Consider the following 13,909-nt stretch of genomic DNA (forward strand, 5'->3'; position numbering starts at 1 on the left):
CCATTATTTTGCAAATTTAGTTTGTGTCTTTATATGCCCTGTTTGCCAACAGAACTCCCATTTACCTGACAAAGGAGCAGCACTCCGAAAGCAAGTGGCTTTTGCTACCAAATAAACCTGTTGAACTTTAACCTGGTGTTGTGAGGCTTCTTACAACATTTATTACCCATCCCTTGTTGCCTTTGGGGGCAGTTGAGAGTCAACCACACTGCTGTGGCTCTGGAGTCACATGTAAGCCAGGTCGGGTAAGGACAGCAGATTTCCTTCCCTAAAGGACATCAGTGAACCAGATATTATTTTTTCCGACAATCGACAATGGTTTCATGGTCATCACTGGACAGTTAATTCCTGGTATTTTTTATTGAATTCAAATTCCACCATCTGTCGTGGCAGGATTTGAACCCGTGTCCCTAGGACATTAGCTGAGTTTTTGAATTAATAATCTGGTGATAATAACACTAAGCCATCACCCCCCCCCTACAAGCCAGAACCAATCTCTGAGCTCAGCTTCACAGTTTGACCAGACAGGAAGGTAATACCGCCATTTCTGTCAGCTCCCTGCATACACACCTGCCTCCCAGGTTCACCACTCCTGCCCCCTGCCTACATCCCCAACCACCTCCTCACTCCATGTTTGAAAGTAGGTTAAGTAGTGTGGATACTATGACATTTATAGTTTGTTCAATGGACACCTGTGGTGAGATTCCTATGATAATCAAATAACTGTAAGGGAAACATACATACCAGGAATTTAACACCTGCCAGCTGCTACTTTACATATAAAGATAATGCACAAAGGGCTTAAATCAGGTGCCAGCTAGGATAATGGATAAAAAATGAACATGAGAATTACAGGTGCCAGAAACCAGGTAATGAGGAAAAACTTTATAGGCAACCAGTTAGTGTACCAGAGGCTAAAAGTGCGTGCTCTAGACTGCACTAGAATGTTCTGCAGTGTACTTTAAATCCTTCTGCAAGGAAAGCGAGATGTAGTCTCTGTCCTCCATGCATTGGTGCATATGTTGGGGTGAAAATTCATCTCGTGAGGTGGCACAGATTCAAGGTGGTACCAGGGCTTGGCAACCTCTTGCGAGCTGTCCCCAGCAAACCCTTCAATTCTACGTTTTGATATTCTGTACCCTCTCCTATCCTTCTCCCAAATGTATCCTATCAATGGTATGCTTTGGCTGTATAGCGCACAAGAAACAATGCTTTTCACTGTATCCCAATACATGTGACAGTAAGAAATTAAACGAAACAAAAATTATTACTGGAGCCAACAACTATGTGTAAATTATGAGAATCTCTGAATAAAGCAGAACAGAAAGACAAAACGCAGGCTGTGAGGAGGAAAAGGAAAACTCGGGAAATGGTTACCTCGTTCAGGAACGCAAGCTCATAAATTCATTCTCTGTGAGAAGTACAGTTGAGGTTCGAGGTAGGGAGGGCAGAAAAAGCAACAGAGCGTTAAACAGGATCCAAGTTGGTTTAGCAGGGAAGAAAAGCATCAACTTGGATTCAAAAGAGGGATGAAACTTAATATGTGATCAATGGCAGCTTTGTTTTCATAAAGAAGCACCATTTGTGGTGTAAAATTGGCACTAATCATAGAACCCTACAGTGCAGAAAGAGGCCCTTCGGCCCCTCGAGTCTGCACCAAACACAACCCCACCCAGGCCCTACCCCCATATCCCTACATATTATACCCACTAATCCCTCTAACCTACACATCCCTGGACACTAAAGGCAATTTTAGCACAGCCAATCAACCTAACCCGCACATCTTTGGACTGTGGGAGGAAACCGGAGCACCCGGAGGAAACCCACGCAGACACGAGGAGAATGTGCAAACTCCACACAGAATCCACACTAAATCAATCTTCACTCGGTAACCAAAAAGCAAACCTACATAAAAGTGGGCAAAATATGAACACTCAACACATAGTGAAGGTGATAAATAGTTTTAAAAAAAAATTAAAAACAAACTGATTACTCCCTCACGTTTTGGAAGAGGATAACTGAGACTTTATCTCTATTTTATATACAAGCCACATCATCACGCATGTTTTCTCTACTCAATGGAGTATACAACTTGTAGGCATTTGGGTTAAGAATCAGTACATGCTAAGATAACAACTTACTCAGAGGAGCAATCTAAAGGTTGAGCTTATGGCAGCACAGATAGAAATGGGAGCCTCAAGTCAGGAAACGATTCATCAGCTGGTTGGATCTAATATATCAATAACGTAGTGCAGCTCACAACTGAAATTCTGTTCTCAGCAGACATCCTTCACTTCCCACAATCACCAATGGGCTCCAGATGAGACCAGCAACACCTAGGGAAAGAAAGTTGGACATTTGTTTGACTCCATCAAAAAAGTTTATTTATTAGTCACAAGTAAGGCTTACATTAACACTGCAATGAATTCCCCCAGTCATCATAGTCCGGCACCTGTTCAGCTCAATGCACCCTAACCAGCATGTCTTTCAGAATGGGGTGGCACGCTAGCACAGTGGTTAGCACTGTTTCTTCACAGCTTCAGGGACCTGGTTTTGATTCCCAGCTAGGGTCACTGTCTGTGTGGAGTTTGCACATTCTCCTCGTGTTTGCGTGGGTTTCCTCCGAGGGTTCCGGTTTCCTCCCACAGTCCAAAGATGTACAGGTTGGGTTGATTGGCCATGCTAAAAATTACCCTTAGTGTCCTGAGATGCGTAGGTTAGCGGGATTAGTGGGTAAATATGTAGGGATATGGGGATAAGGCCCAGATGGGATTGTGGTCAGTGCAGACTTGATGGGCAAATGGCCTCTTTCTGTACTGTAGAGATTCTATGATTCTATGTAGGAGGAAACCGAAGCACCTTGAGGAAGCCCATGCAGGCACGGGGAGAATGTGCAAGCTCCACACAGACAGTGAGCCAAGCCAGGAATCGAACCTGGGTCCCTATCACTGTGAAGCATTAGTGCGAATCACTGTGTTACCTTGCCGCCCATCACATCATTCTTTGACTAACATATTTCTTCTCTGGTGCAAGAGCTCAAATCCAATCTTCTCAGTACTAAGTAGAAGGGCTTGGGGTTTTGCCTATGAGTGCAACTTCAAATTTACATCCAAAATATTGTGCCCATTTTGTCAATGTATAGTGACAGCCAAATATCCTCTGATCTTCACTAGGTTATTCCTAAATGTAGAATGGAAGTAAATCAACAAACACAATTTGGCACCCATGGAAGACACTGAACCCTCATTAAGGACGCCATGCACACCGGACATTCTCTCTTCCGCCTTCTTCCTTTGGGAAGAAGATACAAAAGTCTGAAGTCACGTACCAACCAACTCAAAGAACAGCTTCTCCCTTGCTGCCATCAGGGCTTTGAATGTACTTACCTTGCATTAAGTTGATCTTTCTCTATACCCTAGCTATTGACTGTAACACTACATTCTGCACTCTCTCGTTTCCATCTCTATGTACAATTTGCTTTGTCTGTACAGTGCTCAAGATACAATACTTTTTATGTGACAATAATAAATCAAATCAAAAGATTTCTTCTTAAACTCTGGTATTTAACTCTGATAAGTTGCTAACTGTGAGGTAATGCATTTTGGAAGAAGAAACGAGATGAGGGAGTGTTTAATGAATAGCAGGACATTGGGTAGCTCAGAAGAACAGAGGGATCTTGGAGTAATTACTCACAGATCCCTGAAGGCAGCAGAACATGCAAATAGGATAGTTAAGGCGGCATATGGGACACTTGCTTTCATTAGTCGTGGTATAGAGTATAAGAGTAAGGAGGTAATGTTGGAATTGTACAGAGCATTGGTTAGGCCACAGCCAGAGTATTGTGTGCAGTTCTAGTCACAGCACCATAGGAAAGATGTGACGTTACGAGAGAGGCTATAGAGGAGGTTCACAAGGATGTTGCCTGGGATGGAGCATTTGAGCTATGAGAGGCTGGATAGGCTTGTATTGTTTACTTCAAAACAGAGAAGGCTAAGAGGGGGACATTATGGTGGCGTATAAGATTATGAGGGCTATGGTCAGAGCGGGTAGGGAGCAGCTGTTCTCCTTGGTTGAGAGGTCAATCACAAGGGGGCATAGCTTTAGGCTCAGGGTCAGGAGATTCAGAGGATCATAGAGTCAGAGAGGTTTACAGCATGGAACCAGGCCTTTTGGTCCAACTTGTCCATGCCGCCCCCTTTTTTAACCCCTAAACTAGTCCCAACTGCCTGTGTGGGCCCATATCCATGTGTCTGTCTAAACGCTTTTTAAAAGACAAAATTGTACCAGCCTCTACTATGACCTCTGACAGCTTGTTCCAGACACTCACCACCCTCTGTGTGAAAAATTGCCCCTTTGGACTCTTTTGTAGCTCTCCCTTCTCACCTTAAACCTATGCCCTCTAGTTTTAGACTCCCCTACCTTTGGGAAAAAGTATTGATTATCTATCACCCCAAAGCCTTCTAGATTTCAGAGAAAGAAGTCCCAGCCTATCCAGCCTCTCTTTAGAACTAAAAGTCCTGGTAGCATTCTAGTAAATCTTTTCTGTTTATTAATATCCTTTCTACAATAGGGTGACCAGAACAGTACACATTATTCTAAGTGTGACCTTACCAATGTCTTGAACAACCTCAACAAGACGTGCCAACTTCTGTATTCAATTTGACTAGGTGATTTGAGAAAAAGCTTTTTCACCCAGAGGGTAGTGGGAATGTGGAATGAACTGCCTGAGAAGGTGATGGAGGCCGGAAACATTACAACCTTTTAAAAGTATTTGGATAAGCGCTTGAAATACAATAAATATTCATCAATATGAGACAAGTGCAGGACAATGGGATTAGCACACCTTTAGTGGTAGTTATTGTCGGTGCAGACTCGATGGGCTGAAGGGCCTTTCCTGTGCTATATGACTGTATATAGAAAATGTAATTTTCAACTCAATGAAACAGAATTCTTTGAACAGCATGCATAAGAGCCTAAAGTTGGGGTGGCTTTCAATGTTTAATGAGATATTGCACAGTTACACTCCCACAGTCCAAAGATGTGCGGGTTAGGTTGATTGGCCATGCTAAATTAACCCTAGTGTCAGGGGGTTAGCAGGGTAAATATGTGGGGTCGTGGGAATAAGGCCTGGGTGGGATTGTGGTCAGAGATGAACAGAGCGCTGGTTGGGCCACAGCCAGAGTATTGTGTGCAGTTCTGACACCTCACTATAGGGAGGATGTGATAGTACTAAAGGGGATACAGAGGAGGTTCACCAGGATGTTGCCTGGGATGGACCAACTGAGCTAGAAGGAGAGACTGGATAGGCTTGGATTGTTTTCTTCAAAGCAGAGAAGGCTAAGGTGGGGGGTGGTGGGGGGAGAGAACAAATGGCCTGTTTCTGCACTGTAGGGTTTCTATATTCTTTATATGCATGAAACAACATTCAGAGCAAATCTGAGAGGATAATTAAACAAAAACATTCAAGAATTGTAATGAAGAATAAGCATTGCTTCCACTCAATGTTCTGTATTATTTGAAGGCTGGCAGCTGGTTTTCCCTGAGAAATGGAGGAAGCTGCACATCATCGCATTTATAATAATGGCTGACCCAGGCAACAGCATGACAAGTTTCAAGATCATCAATACATGTTGGTGTAACTATTTACTCACTATGTTTGCACAAAACCTAGCATCAGGAAAGAGAAGTCACGCAGAGTTTGTTCTCCGTGTTCATAAAATGCTCTTAAACATTTTGTAGACTTCTGCACTGAAACTGCGTCACATTAAATATCTGTTCCAAAGCGTACAATTTCAAATGCTAAATGTCAATATTAGGTAAGTTTACGCTGTCAGATTGCAATTTTGATGCTACTAATTTTTTGGATTCTGTATCATTTTGAAGTCACATGTTAGGGTTTTTGCCTTCGCTCTCAAATAGTCAGGATTGAATTTCTGTCCGTTAAATAAGAAAGTTAAATATCTAAAAACAGGTCACAGACCGTTACAGCAGCTGTTCAGCTGTCTGCCTGGTTCAAAACAAGCCCTCTGTATACACAGGTTCTGCTCAGATGAGGAGGATCACGCAGACACCTCCAGACGCTGAAAGATGCCCTCATAAGAACATGATACGGCGCTCGACTCATCGATCAACAGTTCTGACGTGCCACAGCAAAAAACCGCACCGACCTCCTCAAAACACAAACACGGGACACGGCAGACAGAATACCCTTCATCGTCCAGTACTTCCCCAGAGCAGAGAAGCTACGCCATCTTTTCCGGAGCCTTCAACATGTCATCAATGAAGACGAACATCTTGCCAAGGCCATTCTCCCACACCCACTTCTTGCCTTCAAACAACCGCACAACCTCAAACAGACCACTGTCCACAGCAAACTACCCAGCCTTCAGGAGAACAGTGTCCACGACACACCACAGTAACCTCTGCAAGACATGCCAGATCATTGACACAGATGCCATCATCTCAGGTGAGAACACCATCCACCAGGTGCACAGTACATACTCTTGCAACTCGGCCAACAATGTCTACCTGATATGCTGCAAGAAAAGATGTCCCGAGGCAGGGTACACTGGGGAGACCATGCTACGACAACAGATGGATGAACACCACTCAACAATCACCAGGTAGTAGTGTTCTCTCCCTGTTGGACAACACTTCAGCAGTCACGAACATTCAGCCTCTGATTTTCGGGTAAGCGTTCTCCAAGGCGGCCTTCATGACAATGCAGAATTGCTGAGCAGAACCTGATAGCCAAGTTCTGCACACATGGAGATGGCCTCAACCTGGATTGTGGGTTCATGTCACACTATCTGTAACCCTCACAACTTGCCTGGGCTTATAAAATCTCACTAAATGTCCTGGCTGGAAACAATACACATCTCTTTAACCTGTGCGCTTAACCCTCTCTCCACTCACATTGTCTGTACCTTTAAGACTTGATTGCCTGTAAAGACTCGCATTTTAACTATTATTTTGTAAATTGAGTCTGTGTCTGTATATGCCCTGTTTGTGAACACATCTCCCACTCACCTGATGAAGGGGCAGTGTTCCGAAAGCTTCTGGCTTGTGCTACCAAATAAACCTGTTGGACTTTAATGTGGTGTTGTGAGATTTCCTACTGATTCAAAACAGCCAGAACTTTCCTTTTCATTACAAATTCCAAGTATATCAGCTTTAAAGAAAGGTCTGAACTCAGCAGTGTGACTTTAGTATTACAATTGAGAAGAGGCATCAGAATAATATTTGCTAATGCCACGTTAGGTCGAGCAAAATATCCATATTTTAAAAATAAATTCTCTCCTGAGATGCCAGGAATGACTACTAACATCTGTTCTTAATTGTTTTAGTATCCATAGTTTAGCATGTCTACACAAATTGTTTATTTACAAGTGAGATGAGGAGAAATGTCTTCTCACAAAGGGTGCTGAACTTGTGGAATTCTCTACCATGTAAGACTCTCAAGACCAAATCACTGAAGATAGTTAAGAAGGAAGTAGCGTTTTTTAATTCATTCGAGGGACATGGGCATGCTGGCTGGCCAGCATTTATTGCCCTTCCTTAGTTGCCTTTGAGAAGGTGGTGGTGAGCCTTCTTGACACTAAAGATGTTCAGAGGTATGGGTTGAATGCTGGAGTATTTTGTTGAGATAGAGGATTAGCCATGGTCATATTGAAAGATAGGGCAGGCTCGAAGAGCCAAACAGCCTATTCCTGCTCTGATTATCTATGTTCCTATGTTTGCAATAGGTTATATTATTGATAGAATGATGCAACATTATTTGAAGCTTTTCTGTATCCACAAGTATGTGTCATTGTTCAAAATGATATTTACAAGGATGTATCATTTATTCATAATATCTATAAGAATGCGTCATTTGTTCACAATGATATCTACAAGGATGTATCATTTGTTCACAATGATCTGTACAAGGATGTATCATTTGTTCACAATGGTATGTAACTCCTGGAACTGAAAGGAAGTAAGCAAAGAACATTCATCTCAGTTTACATGGCTCTAGTTACAGAGGTGGGGTGACACTAGCCCCATCTATAGCCAGTGAAAAAGTTTAACTCAGTCTATCCTGTAATAAGGAATGAGACAGTCAGAATTTGGAATAAAAGTTGATATAGTTTCATCATCGTTTCTGTGATATAATTCTTCTGCGACAGGATGCAAGATTACTTCAGAAGGAGAAGAAGAAAGACACTGGGGGTGATCTTACCGGCTCGTCACGCTGGTAGAATGGCGTGGTGAGCCAGTAAGATCGCGGGAAGGGTGAAAAATCGGGTTCGTGCTCAGTTTCACACTTCTCACGAAATTACAGGCCCCAATCTGCTGGTATAATTATGATTTAAATATGTATAACCTGATTTTAATATTATTAGTGAATCCTCGATGTTACCATTCTGGCTCATTTGCCTTAATTGCCTTGCTGGTGAAGGTCCTCGCCGGTGAGGATCACATATGGTCACCAGCAAAGGGGACAAGACACAATGACATCGCCGGTGGAACGAGAAGCCATTGAGGCTCCCCAGTTGGTCTGGAGTAGGGGCAGGCAGTGTTCCTTTGGGCGGTGCCAGCCTGCCATCCTGGCACTGCAAACCTGGCACCCTAGCACTATGAAATTGGGAGCCTTTGGTTGATTGCTGCAAGTATACTTTAAGTGCCCTCAGCACTATGCAAAATTAGGGGCAGTAAATGGGGGGGGGGGGGGGGGGGGGAGGGGGACAGTGGGGGGAGTTGATCAGGGGTCGGGGGGGGGGGTGCTGCGATTAGTAGATGATTGGGTAGGGTGTTGGATGTGATGTTTGTGGGGGAGTGAATGTTAATCTCCCAATTCACTATGTACTCTTGACACAGTACACTGGGAGATCAAAACACATGCACAGTCCAGCAGTCTTGAGCCGTCTTGCCAGTGTGAATTGATCCCGCCCACTCCCCCTACTGGCGAGAATCACTCATTGCCTCTTTTTTTCCCAAAGCATCATAACATTTTTTTTCCTCACCAAAAATGAGTCTGAAACTCTTATGTTCAACACTTGCTGGTAAGATCGCAACCATTACCTTAGCTGACAGCATTCAAGTAATCCTAAGGTTTTGAGGAATTAGAAAAAAACTATTGGACAGCCTTCAATGCTTTTGATAAGCTATAACATCTTGCTTTGAAGATTCTACTTGATTCACATGTACTGGTTGTTTGTATTTTCTTAGGTTAAGCACAATTAGGATCGCTTGTCATGAATTAAGATTAAAAAGGTTTTATATCTCAACCCCTAAAGCCCACAAGGTGAGCTTTGTCCTGTGAGTCATTGATTGCTGCAGGTATATTTGATTCAAGTGGCTCCAGCACGATGCGAAAGTCAGCAATCTTCCTGTTTTAACTCAAACATCAAGTTTCAGCAAGTTCTTTAACCATCATATATGCTGAATCACGCCCTTACCCTATGCATATACACATACCAGATAATAATCAGAAGCACGAGGAGCCCTGGCTAATTTATCCTACAATCACAAAGGCGACTACAACATGTCTGGTCAAGGCCAGCTAACTCAGCACAGACTGCAGAACAAACTGGAAAACACTGTGCCCCATACAGCTCAGTTCCCCAGTTCATTTAACAATCAGAAGGTGCCCTTGTCTGAGCAAGCTCAGCATTCAACTTAGTGCCAACTCACTGCAGACATCATTTTCTCCGGAGCTCCTGGCTCTGCAGGAGTGTTACAATTTGCCTGCTTGGGGGCATTGGATTAACCAACCAATATCTGCAGTGCAAAATTTGATCAGGCCATGACAGCCTACTTGAAAAAGTTGAGTCACAAACGATTTAGTTCAAATACTTAAAGCAATTTATTGAGAAACAACAGTTTAAAAAAAAACAGAATAAGAATAATTACAGTAGACATAAGACAGACATGATGGACTGGGGTCATAGTGCCTATCATGCTCAAAAATAGTAAATGCTGGAAAATTTCAACATAGAATCATAGAAGTTTACAGCAAGGAAACAGGCCCGTCAGCCCAACTTGTCCATGCCACCACTTTTTTAACAACTAAGCCAGTCCCAATTGCCTGGATTTGGCCCAGATATCTCGATAGTTATTTTACCCATGCAATTGTCTAAATTATTTTTAAAATAAAAAATTGTACCCGCCTCTACTACTACCTCTGGCACTTGTTCCAGACACTCACTACCTTCTGTGTGAAGAAATTGTCTGTCTGAACCCTTCTGCATCTCTTTCCTCTCAACTTAAACCTATGCCCTCTAGTTTTAGGCTCCCCTATCTTTGGGAAAAGATGTTAACTATCTCGCTGATTTATGCACCGCATTATTTTATAGACCTCTATAAGATCACCCCGAAGGCTCCTACACTCCAGAGAAAAAAGTCCCAGTCTATCTAGCCTCTCCTTACAACTCAAACCATCAAGTCCCAGTAGCATCCCAGTAAATCTTTTCTGCACTCTTTCTAGTTTGGTAATAGCCTTTCTATAATAGGGTGATCAGAATTCCAAGTATGGCCTTACCAATGTCTTGTACAACTTCAACAAGACATCCCAAGTCCTGTATTCAATGTTCTGACCAATGATACCAAGCATGCCAAATGCCTTCCTCACCACTCTGTCCACTCATGACTCCACTTTCAAGAAGATATGAACTTGTACCCCTAAATTTCTTTTGGGGTTCTATAATTCTCCCCAATGCTCTACCATTAACTGAGTAAGTCCTGGTTCAATCTATCAAAATGCATCAGCTAACATTTATTTAAATTAAACTCCATCTGCCATTCGTCAACCCACTGGCCCAATTGATCAAGATCCCATTACAATCCTAGATAACCTTCTTCACTGTCCACTATGCCACCAATCTTGATGTTATCTGCAAACTTATTAACCATGTCTCCTATATTCTCATCCAAATCATTAATACAAATGACAAATAACAGTGGAACCAGCACTGATACCTGAGGCACTCAGCTGGTTCCAGGCCTCCAGTTTGAAAACCAACCCTTTACAACCACCCCTTACAACCACCCTCTGGCTTCTGCTATCAAGCCAGTTTTGTATCCATTTGGCTACTTTAATCCGGATCCCATGAGATTCAACCTTCTGCAACAACCGACTGTGCGGTACTTGTCAAAGGCCTTGCTAAAGTCCATGTAGGCAACATCAACTGCACTGCCCTTACCTACCTTATGGGTTACTCCGTCAGAATGCTCAATCAAATTTGCAAGAGATGATTTTCCACTCACAAAGCCATGCTGACTGTCCCTAATCACATTTTGAGTCTGGATGCCCCTTCACTGAGCTCTGACGAACAGTCATCCAGACTTGAAACATTGAGGAGAGAATAGAGCCACAGATGCTGTCAAATCTGCTGGGACTCTCCAGCATTTTCTGTTTTTGGTTCAGATGCCAGCATTGGCAGTAATTTGCTTTTATGGATATCATGCTTGCCCATTACGGCTGTTGGAGCTGGGGACAGGCTGGTGCTTGGGAGAAAAACATTTTTATTTACCCTTCCAATAACTAACTATGTGGACATTTTCTGGTTGCCATCAATTGAAAGTAATATTGAACTTGCAGTAATTCATTAACAGAGTGTCGACATAAAATTCTAGTCACTTTCGTCATCTGCCCTGACGTACGTGATTTTGCCACATCGTATTATTATCTTAGCCATAGACCATTGATTCGCTACAAAGCAGAGAAGGCCGTTTGGCCCATCAGGTCTGCACAGACTCTCCAATAGATCACACCTAGGCCCTTTTCCGTAACTCCAAATATTTACGTCGCTAATCCCCCTAACCTCCACTTCTTAGGATAGTAAGGGGCAATTTAGTGTGGCCAATCCACCTAACCGGCACATCTTTGGACTGTACTTTGGAGTAAACTGGAGCACCTAGAGGAAACCCACGCAGACCCGAGAAGAATGTCTTTAAGGCTATTTATTAGTGTCACAAGTAGGCTCACATTAACACTGCATGAAGTTACTGTGAAAATCCCACGCCCTGGCACTTGTTTGGATACACTGAGGGAAAATTTAGCATGGCCAATGTACCTAACCAGCATGTCTTACAGGTTGCGAGAGGAAACTGGAGCACCTGGAGGAAACCCACACAGACATGGGGAGAATGTGCAGACTTCACACAGACAGTCACCCAAGGCTGGAATCAATCCTAAGTCCCTGGCACAGTGCTAACCACTGTGTCACTTTGCTGCCCTTGATATCTTTAAATATTCATTATTTTCTGAGATCTTCTTTAAATTTGCTGCTTTAATTAAGTGTAAAATTGTGTCGCATTTGCAACTGTAGCTCAAGCATTGTTTTAGCTGGTGTTGTGACCAGTGGAGCACAGAAACCAGATTGATGGTAACTCCATAGGCAATGGTGCAAGAGTTGAATAGGAATTGAGTACCGACAATGGTGCTGAGAATCTTACAGAAAAAAGGAGACTGAAGAGGATAGAAGAGACAAGGTAAGGGTTTCTAAAGGAGCAAGGCACAAAGGTCGGGAAAGAAGGAAATAAAGGTTAGGAAGTAATTAATGTGTTTGAGCATCAGGCTGAGACAAGAATGGTTTGGAATTGGGAAGTGGGTGATGACTTACAGAGGAGATAGGCCTGAATGGGCTGATATGGAGATGAGGGATGGAGTGGCTACAAATACTGGGATGGAGTGGTGAGTACAGAGAAAGCCTGAGGTGGCCAAATGCAAACTTATGCCGGCAAAAGATTGTAAACTCTTTGAACTCCGTGTTAGAGGTGAGACTAGAATGAGCCAAATGGGGCAAGGGAGGTCCTATCTTTACTGTGCAGAGTGGCCAGAGAATGATATGGTTTTGACACAGAAAAGGAAGTGGCATTGTTTAGCAGCTGCTCTGTATGTCACCATATGTTAAACCTAAAGTACTAAAGGCACTAAGGGACTTCCTTAAATCTTGAAGGAGCTGTGAGAGGAAATGAACACATCTTTCTTGCACTGTCCAGACAAGAAACACATGGGAACACATCTGTTGGGCCATCCAGTTTCCAGCTACTCTTAGAAAGTCTACAAACGTTTCTAGGGTAAAGCTGTAAATAGCAAGAACCCCTATTTGCAAATGAACTAAGATTTTGTTAGGTGACTTGAGTTGTCATAACATGGCCAGCTAGAGCTTCAATAATGGAGGTAAAATTGGAAAGTGAGTCGGGAATGTGATTTGTGGAATTTACCCCGCTGGAGAGAATGGTATGTCCACTAGAGAAGGAGAACGAAGTATCTTCCTGCAGTCTTTATGACAGAGTGACCAAACTCGAAAGTTCCCCGCACACCACAGCTTTCGTAAGTGTATGCACTGTTGCTACATCACATCATCCTGAATTCATTGTGACAGGATGAACCATGGTGTGGAGGGAGATAATACAGTATCACAGAATGATGGAATCCCTACAGCACAGAAGGAGGCCACTCGGCCCATTGAGCCTATTCAGTAATCCCAGATCCCCAAGTCCGTAACCCCATGTATTTACCCTGCTAGCTCCCTGACACAAAATGGACAATTTTGCAAGCCCAATCAACCTGACTTGCACATGTTTGGACTGTGGGAGGAAACTGGAGCACCCGGGGAGAACCCACACAGACACGGGGAGAATGTGCAAACTCTACACAGACAGTTGCCTGAGGCCAGTAATAAACTCAGGTCCCTAGCACTGTGAGGCAGCAATGCTAACCACTGTGCCACCATGCCACCCTAAAAAGCAGATGCATTCCACCAGTTAGAGAAAGAAACAAAAGAGAACCAGGCAGAGTGACTCAACCGAAAGAGCGACCACAGCAAAAAAAAGTCCATATTTAGCTTACCAAGAACTACCAAGTAAATTGCAGGAACTCTTACTTTTACTTTTAAGTTGGAATCTCACGCAGATACAAGAG

The 13,909-nt window shown here is 43.2% G+C and overlaps 1 protein-coding gene across 6 annotated transcripts in view; it reads right to left on the bottom strand.

The window, feature by feature from the left end:
• Positions 1-13,909, bottom strand: part of LOC145359851 (uncharacterized) — a 69,261-nt gene that overhangs the window by 24,265 nt on the left and 31,087 nt on the right. For 5 of the 6 annotated variants that reach the window (XM_080214650.1, XM_080214652.1, XM_080214651.1 and 2 more), the window contains exon 2: positions 2,142-2,336. The exons of the other annotated variant lie outside the window; for it this stretch is intronic. The gene's annotated coding sequence lies outside the window, so the exon portion shown is untranslated. The remainder of the gene's footprint in view (positions 1-2,141; positions 2,337-13,909) is intronic. 6 annotated transcript variants of the gene reach the window in all.

The sequence above is a fragment of the Carcharhinus amblyrhynchos genome, chromosome 29, assembly GCF_965287045.1.
Source record: "Carcharhinus amblyrhynchos chromosome 29, sCarAmb.v2.hapA, whole genome shotgun sequence".
Classification (NCBI taxonomy): Eukaryota; Metazoa; Chordata; class Chondrichthyes; order Carcharhiniformes; family Carcharhinidae; genus Carcharhinus; species Carcharhinus amblyrhynchos.